Here is a 13,135-nt window from a genome sequence, read left to right on the forward strand (position 1 = left end):
TCTTAGTGACAATAGGGAAATTAAGAGGAAAGGTGACATTTTCTGAGAAAGAACAGCAATTCCCATATGAAGAGGCTGCCATTGGGGCCGGGTGGTGGCAGCTGTGCCCCCAGCACAGGGAGAAACCGAGGGCAGGTGGGCAGGGGCTGAATATCCTGGAGCCAACCTTTTCCTTGGCAATTGCCCATCTCACTAATAGAAGAAAGCTCATGGAGGGGGAAAGACTCTTTCCTGGTCAGGCTGGGTATAAACACTCTTCTGACTCTTCCTAAAGTGAAGGCCCAGGAACATCTGTTAAGTAGCTGATGTCAGCACTTATCTTTTTGATGCAAAGTTCTTGTCATAATGTTATAGGAACCACTGTAAAATGCCAGCATGGACATAAGTTTAAAGTGAGAGCCAGGGAGGCTGTGTCAGAAAAATATAGAAGAGACAGAGATTGGGTGATTCAAGAGCTAAACTACCTCTCTCTGCAGTATCGAGTTTACTGCAGTTCAAGAGATAATTTGTGGGACTTCCCTGGTGGCACAGCAGTTAAGAATCCGCCTGCCAATGCAAGGGACACGGGTTCGAGCCCTGGTCCAGGAAGATCCCACGTGCTGCGGAGCAACTAAGCCCGTGCGCCACAACTACTGAGCCTGCACTCTAGAGCCCACGAGCCACAACTACTGAGCCCATGTGCCACAACTACTGAAGCCCACGCGCCTAGAGCCCGTGCTCCGCAACAGGAGAAGCCATCGCGATGAGAAGCCTGCGCTCGGCAACAAAGAGTAGCCCCTGCTCGCTGCAACTAGAGAAAGCCTGTGCGCAGCAACGAAGACCAAATGCAGCCATAAATAAATAAATAAATAAATAAATAATTTGCAAGGAAAAAATATATTATTAAACTTAAAAAAAAAAAAAGAAAGAGGGACTTCCCTTGTGGCACAGTGGTTAAGACTCTGCGCTCCCAATGCAGGGGGCCTGGGTTCAATCCCTGGTCCGGGAACTAGACCCCACATGCATGCTGCAACTAAGAGTTCACATGCCATAACTAAGGGGCTGGCGAGCTGCAACTAAGGAGCCCATGTGCCGCAACTAAGGAGCTGGCAAGCCACAACTAAGACCTGACGCAACCAAATAAGTAAATAAACATTAAAAAATAAAAAAGAAAGAAATAATTTGCCTGACAAGATCTGGTTGTTTGTCACCTGTCAGAATGGCTATCATCAAAAAGAACAGAAATAACAAGTGTTGGTGAGGATGTGGAGAAAAGGGAACCCTCGCACACTGTTAGTGGGAATGTAAACTGGTGCAACTACTGTGGAAAACAGTATGGAGGTTTCTCAAAAACCTAAGACTAGAACTACGATATGACTCAGCAATTCCACTTCTGAAAAAAACAAAAACACTATTTCTAAAAGATATATGCACCCCAGTGTTGTAGCAGCATTATTTACAGTAGCCAAGGTATGGAAGCAACCTGTGTCCATCAACAGAACACATGAATGGATAAAAAAAGATGTGAGATATATATATAGATAGATATAGATATAGATATAGATATATATACACACAATAGAATACTACTCAGTCATAAAAAAAATGAAATGTTGCCATTTGCAGCAACATGGATGGACTTGGAGGGCATTATGCTAAGTGAAATAAGTCGGACAGAGAAAGACAAATACTGTATGGTATCACTTATATGTGGAATCTGAAAAATACAACAAAGTAGTGAATATAACAAAAAAGAAGCAGACTCACAGATATAAAGAACAAACGGGTGGTTACCAGTGGGGAGAGGGGAGGGGGTAGGGGCAATATAGGGGTAGGGGATTAGGAGGCACAAACTATTATGTATAAAATAAGCTACAAGTATATATTGTACAATACAGGGAATAGAGCCAATATTTTATAATAACTATAAATGGAGTATAACCTTTAAAAATTGCGAATCACTATATAGTACACCTGCAACTTACAAAATATTGTACAGCAACCATACTTCAATTAAAAAAAAAGATTTTGTTCTTTATCGCTGATGTGCCCTTGGTCATGGTTGGGGAATTAGCTGTGGGATGTGCCCACATTTAGGCATCTCTCCAGAATACTGGCTACTAACCAGTCAATTTGCTGACATCGTTGTCTAACTGTAAACAGTTAAGTGATTACTGACACCATTAACTTAGGCCAAGGAGTTGTGCCCCCCCCAAACCACAAACCACTTTAAAAGAAAAGTAATCCTTTATGTTCCATTCATTAACTACTACTTTGCATTGGTCAAACCTGGACATATTCCAGTACAAGAAGGGAAAGTGAGTTCACTGCTCTCATAGCAGGATTCGATTACAAGCACTTGTTCTCACTCTAGACTCAGAGCAGTGGTCTCAAACTTCAGTGGCATCAGAATCACCTGTGCTCTGGCGATTACTGGGCCTCACTCTCAAAGTTCCTCATTCAGTAGTTTTTGGGTAAAACCTGAGCATCTGCATTTGCAACAGGCTCCAGGTTGTACTGATTCTGCTGGTCTGGGGCCACCCTTTGGAAACCACTGACCTAGAACCGGAAGAAATCTCCCACTTAGGCTAGGCTGACTCTCTCCCAATATATGGAAACACAGCAGATGCTACTCACTTCTGAAAAGTTAACTACCATTTTGACTTATAAATGAAGGAGACACGCAGTTTTGAGAATTTCTAAATTAAAGTCTTTTCGTTAATAACCCATGGGGATTTCGATTTTAATCTTCTTCATGCCCTGGAAAGATTGTCACTAGAAACAAGGAAAACACTACATTCAGAAATGGGTCACAGCTGCCACCACACTGAGGGCATTTGAGCCGAATAAAGGTACACTCAACTATTTTTTCCCCTATTCTTTACACCAAATATATTCGAAGTCAGCAGAATTTCTAAGATGTCTAGGACTAAGAATGAAAAGTAAAGAGTTAAGATCTAAATGCAACAATTCAAAAGCAAGGAAAGAGATTCAGACGCACCCGACAGCTTTATCATTTTAAACTGCCCATTTTAGCACAGGATTTTTAAATTGGAAAAGAGATAGCAAATTCTACCTATAACTGCATCACAATGACTCTTCATTCACTCCTTGGCCCTCAGCTTTGCAGATTTGTAGATTGATGATACAAATGGGCTATTGTTTAATTATATGTGTAACTAATGAGTAACTGTATGCTCAGGGTGCAGCTCTAGCCGAGTCCTTTGTGTCAGGAAGATGCCCTCAACCTTGAACTCTGCAGTCAGGGTTCTGAAGGTTTGACAACCTCAGCCAAGAGCTTAGCCCCAATCTGTGTTCATTCATTGATAATTTCCATTGTCATAGTTAATGATGGTGACAATATACCAAAGACCACCTCTATAACTGCCTAGATGGGACTCGGTGATTGGATTGTTTAAAAAGAATGACAGAATGAACACATCCAAATTCAGCTGGAGGCGTAAGTTCCAGTGTCTGTTAAAAATTCTGTCAAACTATTCAGTACTTCACAGTGAAACGTTATATTGTTCCACATATTTAATTACATCGTTGCTATATTCACATGGTGAGATTGGGTTTTTAGGGAGGAATGGCCATGTTTTCCTTGAGTTTCAAGACTGTGTATGTCATGGGCTAGTGAGATTATGAAGTCTGGGGTCCTGCTCTTCAGAGCTGAGAGGAGGAAAAGGAAAGAAGAAATCTGAGATTGCAGGAAGAGCATGGACCTCCGAGCTGGGCGTTTTCACGGGTGCAGGCAGGAACTGGGAGCAGAAGACAGAAGGGCATGGAAATCCACAGATGAAACAACTCTGGGTGCTCCTTCCCCACGTAAGGTGGTTATTTGGAAAGGCCAGACTTACACCTCTTCCCAGCAGGAATTTTCTCAGTATTGAAGGGAACGATGCTTCCTGTCTGAACCCAAAGAACATGAGCCCATCTCTAGGCACCCCCAGCAGTTTATACAGCACTCAATAAAAAGCAGTTGTTATAATGAAACTTTTGCCAGGAACTGATGCTCCAGTGCTTTGCAACATAGCTAAATACAGTTGGATATTCATCCAAGTGCAGGTGAAACAATAGACGGGGTAGCTGTTGTTTTCCAGGACTCAGAACGATGGCTCTGGGGCTTCCCTGGTGGCGCAGTGGTTAAGAATCCGCCTGCCAATGCAGGGGACACGGGTTCGAGCCCTGGTCCGGGAAGATCCCACATGCCATGGAGCAACTAAGCCTGTGAGCCACAACTACTGAGCCTGCGCTCTAGAGCCTGTGAGCCACAACTACTGAGCCCATGTGCCACAAATACTGAGCCCGCACTCTAGAACCCGTGCTCCACAACAAGAGAAGCCACCGCAATGAGAAGCCCGCGCACCGCAACGAAGAGTAGCCCCTGCTCGCCACAACTAGAGAAAGCCTGTGCGCAGCAATGAAGACCCAATGCAGCCAAAAATAAATAAATTAATTAATTTTTTAAAAAATGAAAAGAATGATGGCTCTGCCTCCAGAAACCTAAAGCTGTCAAATGCCACAAATTTGCTCTTTTTTGTTGTTGATATATTTATATCCTACCTCGTTCCACAAATAATTTGAAGAGGCTTATAATGTGCATGCCACCTTAAAATACAAAAGTGTGAATAAAAAAGGTGAGGAATAATATAGATAGAATGGAAAGACATGATCAGAAGGCTTCATGCAATTTCCAAAATAGGAGACTAGGCCAGAAATTGGGCTCTGAGCTTTTCAGCAGCCAAAATAATTATAATTATAATAATAATAGAAATGCAAAATTCATATTGTCTATCAAAAGGAAATATAACAATTCATCAGAAGAAAGGCTTTTTCCCAATTCTTGCGTTGAAAGTACATTCCTATGGGAGATGGCCTGGCCATGGTGCATTAACCTCACCCTTCCAGTCAAGCCCATCAGGGAAAGGACACTGGAATTGATGTCAGAAAACCAGTGTCTGAGTGGCTGTTCCAGTTGATCTTGGGTTAGTCATTTGCCTCTTATAAAGCAGCAAAACATACTCCACAGCTGGCATGAGAATTAAGATCTTGAGATAAACGAAAATCACAAAGTGTTGTTCAAGGAGAAAACATTTTAAAATCATGTTTTCTTTATTACTCTTTTAGTTTCCCTTGCCATACGGTCAGGCATGCCCCGCACACATCCTCCTGGGTCTCTGAGGTCCACAGGTGCATCTCCGGATTCAAAACCAGCCTACATCCTGGAGACCTGATTTACTTCGAGGGCTTGCTCTCCATAATCAGTAACTGTGAACAGTCCCTGATTTATTAGTCCCTTGAGCCCTTCTCAAGCTCAATCTCTTGACCAGAAAGTCAGAGATTAATCTAAAAAAACTGTTCTGTGTTCATTTGTCACAATTTCTACTTTTTGCCCAGCTCACTCCATCGTCCTTTCTCACCATCCTTTCTTCATGGTGAAGACCTAACACACATCCCAGGAAGCCTCTGCACTTACATAAAATTAAGGCAGAACATTGGCAATGACTACAATTTTATTTTGTATATTCATTTCTTTAAAAGTCATTACCCTTTGTTCCTAAAGTCACATAAGAGATGACATCAAATGCTTAATTTGAAAGGTTCAATATAATGAGATTGTTTTTAATCCCAAATTCTCAAATACCAAAGATAAAATACAAACTACAGAAAAAGTGTTACAAAGCCAAGATGAAAATTTTACCAAATGACCATTAAAACGGAGGCTCAGACTTGTAAGTAGTATGCTAACATTATGGGAATTTGTCTATTTTTACTTTGGTATTGGTGGTGGTGACTGGACCTCTTAAGATGATAAAATCTCTTTACTCAAAGCAAAGGAACTCATACAAAAGGAGAATGGGTTATCCATTTCTTGTTATGTAATTTTTCAACAGTTCTGCTTCCTCTTTGTCATGACATATGGGGACAGGTCCTCCAGGTGAGAGACATTCAATGGCTCAAGTTTGTAAGATGCATGAGTGCATTTTATCGATGAGGTCACCATGTGGAAAACTGCTGTTTCAAGGCACTAATCATAGGTGAATGAATAAGAGTGGTACTTTCTTCATACTTTAAGAGATAAGATGTCTTCTAATTAAGGAATTTATTTCATTTATGATAATATCCATCCCAGAGTCCAGTAATTTCCCTGTATTTTATTTTTTAAGACAAGGGATGAAATAAGAAGTATATTAATACTTCATCCAAAAAAAACGTTGGTAACTCATAAATTAATTTTCTAGATAGAGTAACCTTGCTTCTTTAAAATCCCAAACTTAGAAAAGTATCTGCCACCTTGGATGGCAATCTTTCTAAAATGAATTATATATGTAAATGATTTACCAAGGAATTTCAATTCTTTGAGAATGTAAAGGCAGCATTTTCCCCTCAGTCATGACTTTCAGTGGTGCTATGTCAAATGAGTTTTTCCATTCTCCTAATGATGTCTTAGGCAGAGTCTATAATTTCTGATTACTTTCAGTTATTAGAACCTAGCTAAATTCAAAGCTCCCTCTGTACCTGACACAGGCTAGGTTTGGGGGCCAAGAGCCAGGAGTGGGGTCTGGGCCATGGTTTGCTTATTCATTCTTTCTGCCACCCTAGCATGTTGATTTGGTAGATGGTAGAGGGGGATGCTGGCCCCACTGCTGGGTCCAGCTGCTCTCTGGTGGGAAGGTAGAGGAAGGACAAGGGAAGTACCACTGAAACACTGTTGTGCTCACAGCACTTAATAAGCAGCAGTTGTTATGATAATAAAATGTTTTTCAGGAACTGATGTTTGAATGTATATAGCTGGATATTTATCCAAGTGCAAGTGAACAGATTTGGGTTTGACATGCTATTTTATAGAACTCAGAATGGCGGCCCTCTGGCTTGCCTTTGGTTTGGTCTAATAGTTGGTGACTTAGACTGATGGGGTAGACTCCTCATAGGTGGCTTCCCCCCTTTAGTTGGGTGGTGTTCAGCTCCATCTCAGTCCCCTCTGTCACTGAAGACCACTCAGAGCAATAGTCTAAGCTCCCTCTCTGCCTCTCTAGTAGTCCACACGTCCAACCCTTTCTCAGGATGGACCACCCCATCATTTGACTTGGGGGGTCTCCTGGGAAGCCCCACAGCTCTTACCCTTTCTCTGGGTTCCATACTCCTTCATGTGGAGCCATGGGTATGACTAGGATACTTCTCCCTTCTCTCAGGGGGCAGAGAGAGTTTGGTTGGGGTGGAGCTGTACCCTACTTCTTCCAGGCCACTACCACGGTTCAAGACTTGCTGGTACAGAGTACTCCACTGGGCACTCCTGACCAAAAACTGACGACAGCTCCCTTGTGCTTGTATGCCCCCAATTCCAGAGAATTCACATCAAGTACTCTTAAGAATCCTCTCACCACCCTCTGTTCTAACTTGTTAAGCCTCCAGCCAGGGGATCAGAAGCAAGTCTCTTGCAAGTACTGCAATTTCTATAAATAATTATCCTGGGGAAAAGGAGAGAATTAAGTTAAAGAAAAGATAAAGGAGTCAGAGTTTGCTTAAGTCCTCTTCTGGAATACATTTGACTGGATCAAGAAGTGGAATAGAACCACAGTCCTCAGGGAAAGATCTAGAATGTTGTTTCACTTCTCTTAGAAAGAGTAACTCCTAAAAAATTCACTATACAGAAGAAAAAGAGACACTTGTGATCTTCAGATTTCCACTATTTATCATAAGGTATGTGCTGTGGTTTTCTCTTTCATCGTCTCTTAGCCCTAGAGAAGAAAGTTCTTTATGCATCATGTCGTATGACACAGGAAAATATTGCCTCATGGCCCAAAGAGAACCTTCAACTGCTTTGACTTGTCAGGCATTAGTATGTCAGGATTGATGGAGTGTTCCTCAGGGGGAAATTAATGAATATGCATTCGTGACTAAAGCTTTTCATTAGTGCCCTCTCTCTCTCTCTCTCTCTCTCTCTGTGTGTGTGTGTGTCTGTCTGTCTGTCTGTGTATGGTGGTGGTTTAAAAACTTTGACTTATACAGTTTGGTCAATGACTCAAGTCTAGTTAGAAAGCTAAATAACAGAACTTTCCATTGAAGAGATGGCCTAACAAACCAAAGTTAATGCAAGCATTTTATATCAACTACTAAATATATATACCTCTCTCAGTATAGGATGGCACCCCAAAAATGTTGCTGACATTATTAGTCCACATGGATACTCTTATCTTATACTTTCTTAGAGAAAAAGGCTTTTTAGTCTTGTATGTATGTACTAGGAAAATTTTACTTCCATGAGTAAATATCCACAATTTTGGTGGATTAAAGTATTAACCAATGTATTGCCTTTTGGAGATTAATTAAATACTGGTTAGTATGTTGATATTATTTGCTGGCAATCTCATTAACCTCAGATATCCCTTCTGAAAGTTTAATGTTCTTTATTTATATATAATGTGACACATCTGCAAAATACAGGTAGAAATTCAGATGTGATCACATCTCAGGTTTTATTCTTTATCATAACAGAGTAAATCAGGGCAGTAGAATTCTGCTGAAGCCAAACTTTGGCTGCAAAGGACTTCTGACCACTTAATCAGAAGATATGACTTCCAACACATATTAACCTAGATGTAAATTTGTACAATAAACTAGAAATTTAATGCCAGCAAAAGGATTTTTTGTGCAGCGGGTCCAACCAATGGTTTTTCTTTTTAATTGAAGTGCAGGTGATTTACAATATTATAATAGTTTCAGGTGTACAACATAGTAATTCAATATTTTTACAACCAGTGGGGTTTGATGAGGGTTTTCCTTCATGCCTGTAATGCTAATCACTCCTTCAACTTGACTTCTTCAAGACCTGTTTCAAGTCTCACCTCTTCTATGAAATGGAAATTAGAAATTCAAAATTGGAAGCTGTAATAATCATGGTTATGATAAAACTTTATCCACAACTAAATAGTAATCTTAAAATAATGCAGGGCAGAGGGCAGAGCTAAGGCTGGAAACTGGAGTGAGGCTGAATTTAAGGCACTTCCCATTGAGTGGAAACTGAAATATACTATCAAATGGGTGTAAATCTTCACAACCTTCTGGTTTGCAAGGCAGGTGAAAGCATACAGGGTTAGTGCTATTTGCAAAATCCTAAATCAGAATCAGTCCCATAGTCTCACACAGTTAATAAGAATAGATACTTGACTGCTATTATATCTAATCCCCCTTGTGGAAGCAGTATGAGAGCACAATGGTTAAGAAGAGCACAGGAAGTAGAGCCAGGCATTTGGACCATCAAATTCCCACACCCCTCCCCCACCACCATTGGCTGTGGAGCCTGCAGCATATCACTTCTATCTGTGAACTTCAATTTCTTCATCTATGAAAGAGGGGCAGGAATGATATCTACCTCCTACAAAAGTCAGTTAACGACTAATGCCTCATCCTTGGGGAAGTTAAACAAGATAGCATGTACAGGTATGGGTAGAGTGCTTGGCTCTATGTCTGTTTGCTGTGCTACTCTTGCTTTGAATGCTTTCCTTCCAGCTTCCAAATTCTCTCTCCATACCTACTTCAGTCTCACTGCTATAAAACTACCCCTGACTTTCCCAGCTTCTCCACAAGGATGTTTCCATTCATGTGGGTGTGCTTCTTGCCTGCCTAATTTGGTTAGAGGCATCATGAAGACAGAAATACTATCAAGTCCCTTATTTTATGACTTTTCACAAGCACTTACTAAAGACTTGTTGACTTAAGTCGTCCTTAAACGAGGTAGCAGTTATAGTATTGAGCGTCTACACATGATGCCTCTTAAATCATAATGTGAACACATAAAGTTCTAGAAAATTATAAATACTAAGGAATCAAGAAGCAAATGATTTTTATTCAAGGGAAGATTATTTATTTACAAAGGCATAAAAATAGATGACACCCTGTGTAGATAATTATGAGATTTGTGTGAACTTGGCTTTCAGAGAAATGGCGTGTGATGTTCTGCTTTTTAATTTGCAATTCAGTTATCCAAAAGCCCAGACAGATCTGGGTAAGCAGAGAGAAGCAAGGTAAAATGTAGTGAAAATAGCCTGCAATGGCCTGCTTATTCAGCTGTGAAGATATGCAGTAAAATGGATACTTTAAATAAAATGTATGCATTCATTATAACAAAAATGAGTATGTTCAATTAAAACATGGGCCTTTAGAGCACTACACCAAGAATTAAGAAGGTTAAAAAGCATCAAGATAGTCAAGACAAAATAGATATGATCATCTGAGTCATTTCTATTTCATCATGGCTGTCTACAGAGTTCTCCAGTGAGTAGAACTTATTGAAAATCAGATCTACCTCTGATAAGACAAGGGAACCAGAATAGGTGAATCTTTCATTTGCATAGTGAAACATAAAGAGTCTACACTATAAGTCAGAAAACACAAGCTGTCAATCTGCTTTTGATCCCACAGAAGAAGAGGAAAGAAGGAGACTGAGGCAGAAAAAAACATTAGAAGACATAATGGCTGAACAATGTGGAAAATTTTCAACCCAATAGTTCAAGAATCTCAACAAACGTCAAGTAGAATAAACATAGCAGTAAATATATCTAGGCACATCACTGTCAACATGCTGAATGCCAAACCTTAACATCAGCTGGTGGGGATGGCAGGAGGATTACATTAGAGGTAGGAGAATAAAAATTACCGCTGACTTCTCATAAGACCCAATGAAGCCAGAAGTAAATGGGATGACATTTTTACTGTGCTGGTGTTTAGTGAGGGGGGGCTGGAGGGACTGTCAACCTAAAATTCTCTAACTAGCAGAAATATCTTTCAAAAATGAAGGGGGGGAGAGATAAATTAGGAGTCTGGGATCAGCAGATACAACTACTATATATAAAATATTTAGATAAACAACAAGGTCCTCCTGTATAGCATAGGGAACTATATTCAATATCTTGTAATAAACTATAATGGAAAAGAACATGAAAATATATATATGTATAACCAGATCACTTTGCTTTACACTAGAAACTAACACAACATTGTAAATTATACTTCAATTTTTTTAAATTCTTAAAAAAAAAAGAAATCTAATTCTTCAAAAAAAATGAAGGTGAAAAGAGATTTTTTAAAAAAAAGTGATTTTATTGCCAGCAGATCTGTACTACAATAAATATTAAAGAATGTTCTTCAGGCTGCGGGAACTAATATCAGTTGGAAACTCAAATCTACACAAAGGAATGAAGAACACCAGAAATGATATATTTAGAAACTTTTTTTGGTTGTTTTTAAAATTTTTACTTACAGGTTAATTGACTATTTAGAGCAAAAATAAAACAATGTGCTTTGGAGTTTATACTGTATGCTGAAGATGTATAACAACAAAAGCACAAAGAGAGGGTAGTAGGTGGATGCATATGGTTTAAGATTTTATCTGGGAGGGACTTCCCTGGTGGCACAGTGCTTAAGAATCCGCCTGCCAATGCAGGGGACGCAGGTTCGAGCCCTGGTCCAGGAAGATCCCACATGCCACGGAGCAACTAAGCCTGTGCGCCACAACTATTGAGCCTGTGCTCTAGAGCCCGTGAGCCACAACTACTGAGCCTGCGTGCTGCAACTACTGAAGCCCACGTGCCTAGAGCCTGTGCTCCACAACAAGAGGAGCCACCACAATGAGGATCCCGCGCACCACAACGAAGAGTAGCCCCCGCTCGCCACACCTTGAGAAAGCCCACACACAGCAACGAAGACCCAACGCAGCCAAAAATCATTTAATTAATTTATTTTTTTTTTAAAAAAGATTTTATCTGGGTATAATGGGCTGTGATAAGTTAAGGATGTATATGGTAATCCCTAGGACAACCATTAAAAAAATAAATAAAACAAAGAGGTATAACTTAAAAAGCCAACAGAAAGGGGAAAATGGAATACCAAAAAACTCAATCCAAAAAAATTCAAGGACTGAGATTAAAAAAGAAACAAAAACAGATGGAGCAATTAGAAAACAAAAGCAAATAATGCCCCAGGCCAAGTGTAATGGTTCTTGGGGGTAGCTCTGTTCCTGTGGGAAAAGACCTTACAAATCTGTTATATTCACTAAATCACATAAGCATAGCTGCACACAAAATCAATAGTGATATCTATGATAACTTATACATATTAAATTAGCATGAATGCATCCTTAATAATTCCCACTGACTATATTGCACTCAAGAGAAACTTTTAGGACCTTGTTTCCTAGCAGTTTCAACTAGAAGCTTGGAAATCTGCCTTGTGTCAGATAATACATCTTAGAAATAAGAACAATTTCCCCGATCATTGAGGTATTTCTGATTCTATGACTGGGAGTTCCAGTGGCTGCTTGAGACAAAAAGCTTTGGGTATCACCTTTTATTTAAGCTGCCAGGCTTAGCGATTCTGATGTTCCAGCCTCCTGAAGGGGGCAGAGGAAGATATTAAACTTGGGAGCCAAACAGACCTGCAGCTAGGGTTTTGAACAGTCTCCTGCATGAACTCAGGTCACCCAGCAGTGGGGCTGGAAAGACAGACAATGGGCCAGGTGCAAATGTCCTCAGTGAATGTGGGAGAGTGACCTGAAGGTTGACAGATGGCAGGACTGAGGACCAGGTCACGGGTGTTGTAGACATAAGTAACGTGAGCCTCACAGCAGGGGCTTGTTTATGGTAGAAAGAGTTCCAGAGGGCACATTGGAAGAACTTAAGTGGAAGGGGAGCCGGGGGAGGGAGGGGGGGGTCTGGGTACAGTGAAATCAGATTGTGGGAGATGATGGGTGAATGGAGGAGGCATTCTGTTCCAATGGGGGAACAGAATTCTCTGTTCCTTCTGATTTTCCTTCTGCATTTCTCACATTCTTTAGAAATTGCCCTTCTGCCTGAGCTGTGCTAAGGGGAGCCCAACACGTTCTTTTGTTGTTGTTGTTTACAGCAGAGCAAGACAAAGGGGGCAGGCCACATCCAACGGGACAAAACTGAGACTCATGTGTGGGCTTGCTCCAGGTTGGGAGATATCATTTCTACAGCTCTTCTCTGTCAAAACACTTAGAGGGCTTCTGGTTTCATATAACGAGGCAAATTCTTCCGTTACAGATAACATCTCGGATTTAATCCCGTCACTGCTATCGTAATGTGAACACGAACAATTTAACAACCACATGCTTTGTAATCTCCATCTATAAACC

The sequence above is a fragment of the Balaenoptera borealis genome (assembly GCF_965194805.1).
Source record: "Balaenoptera borealis genome assembly, chromosome: 3".
NCBI lineage: Eukaryota > Metazoa > Chordata > Mammalia > Artiodactyla > Balaenopteridae > Balaenoptera > Balaenoptera borealis.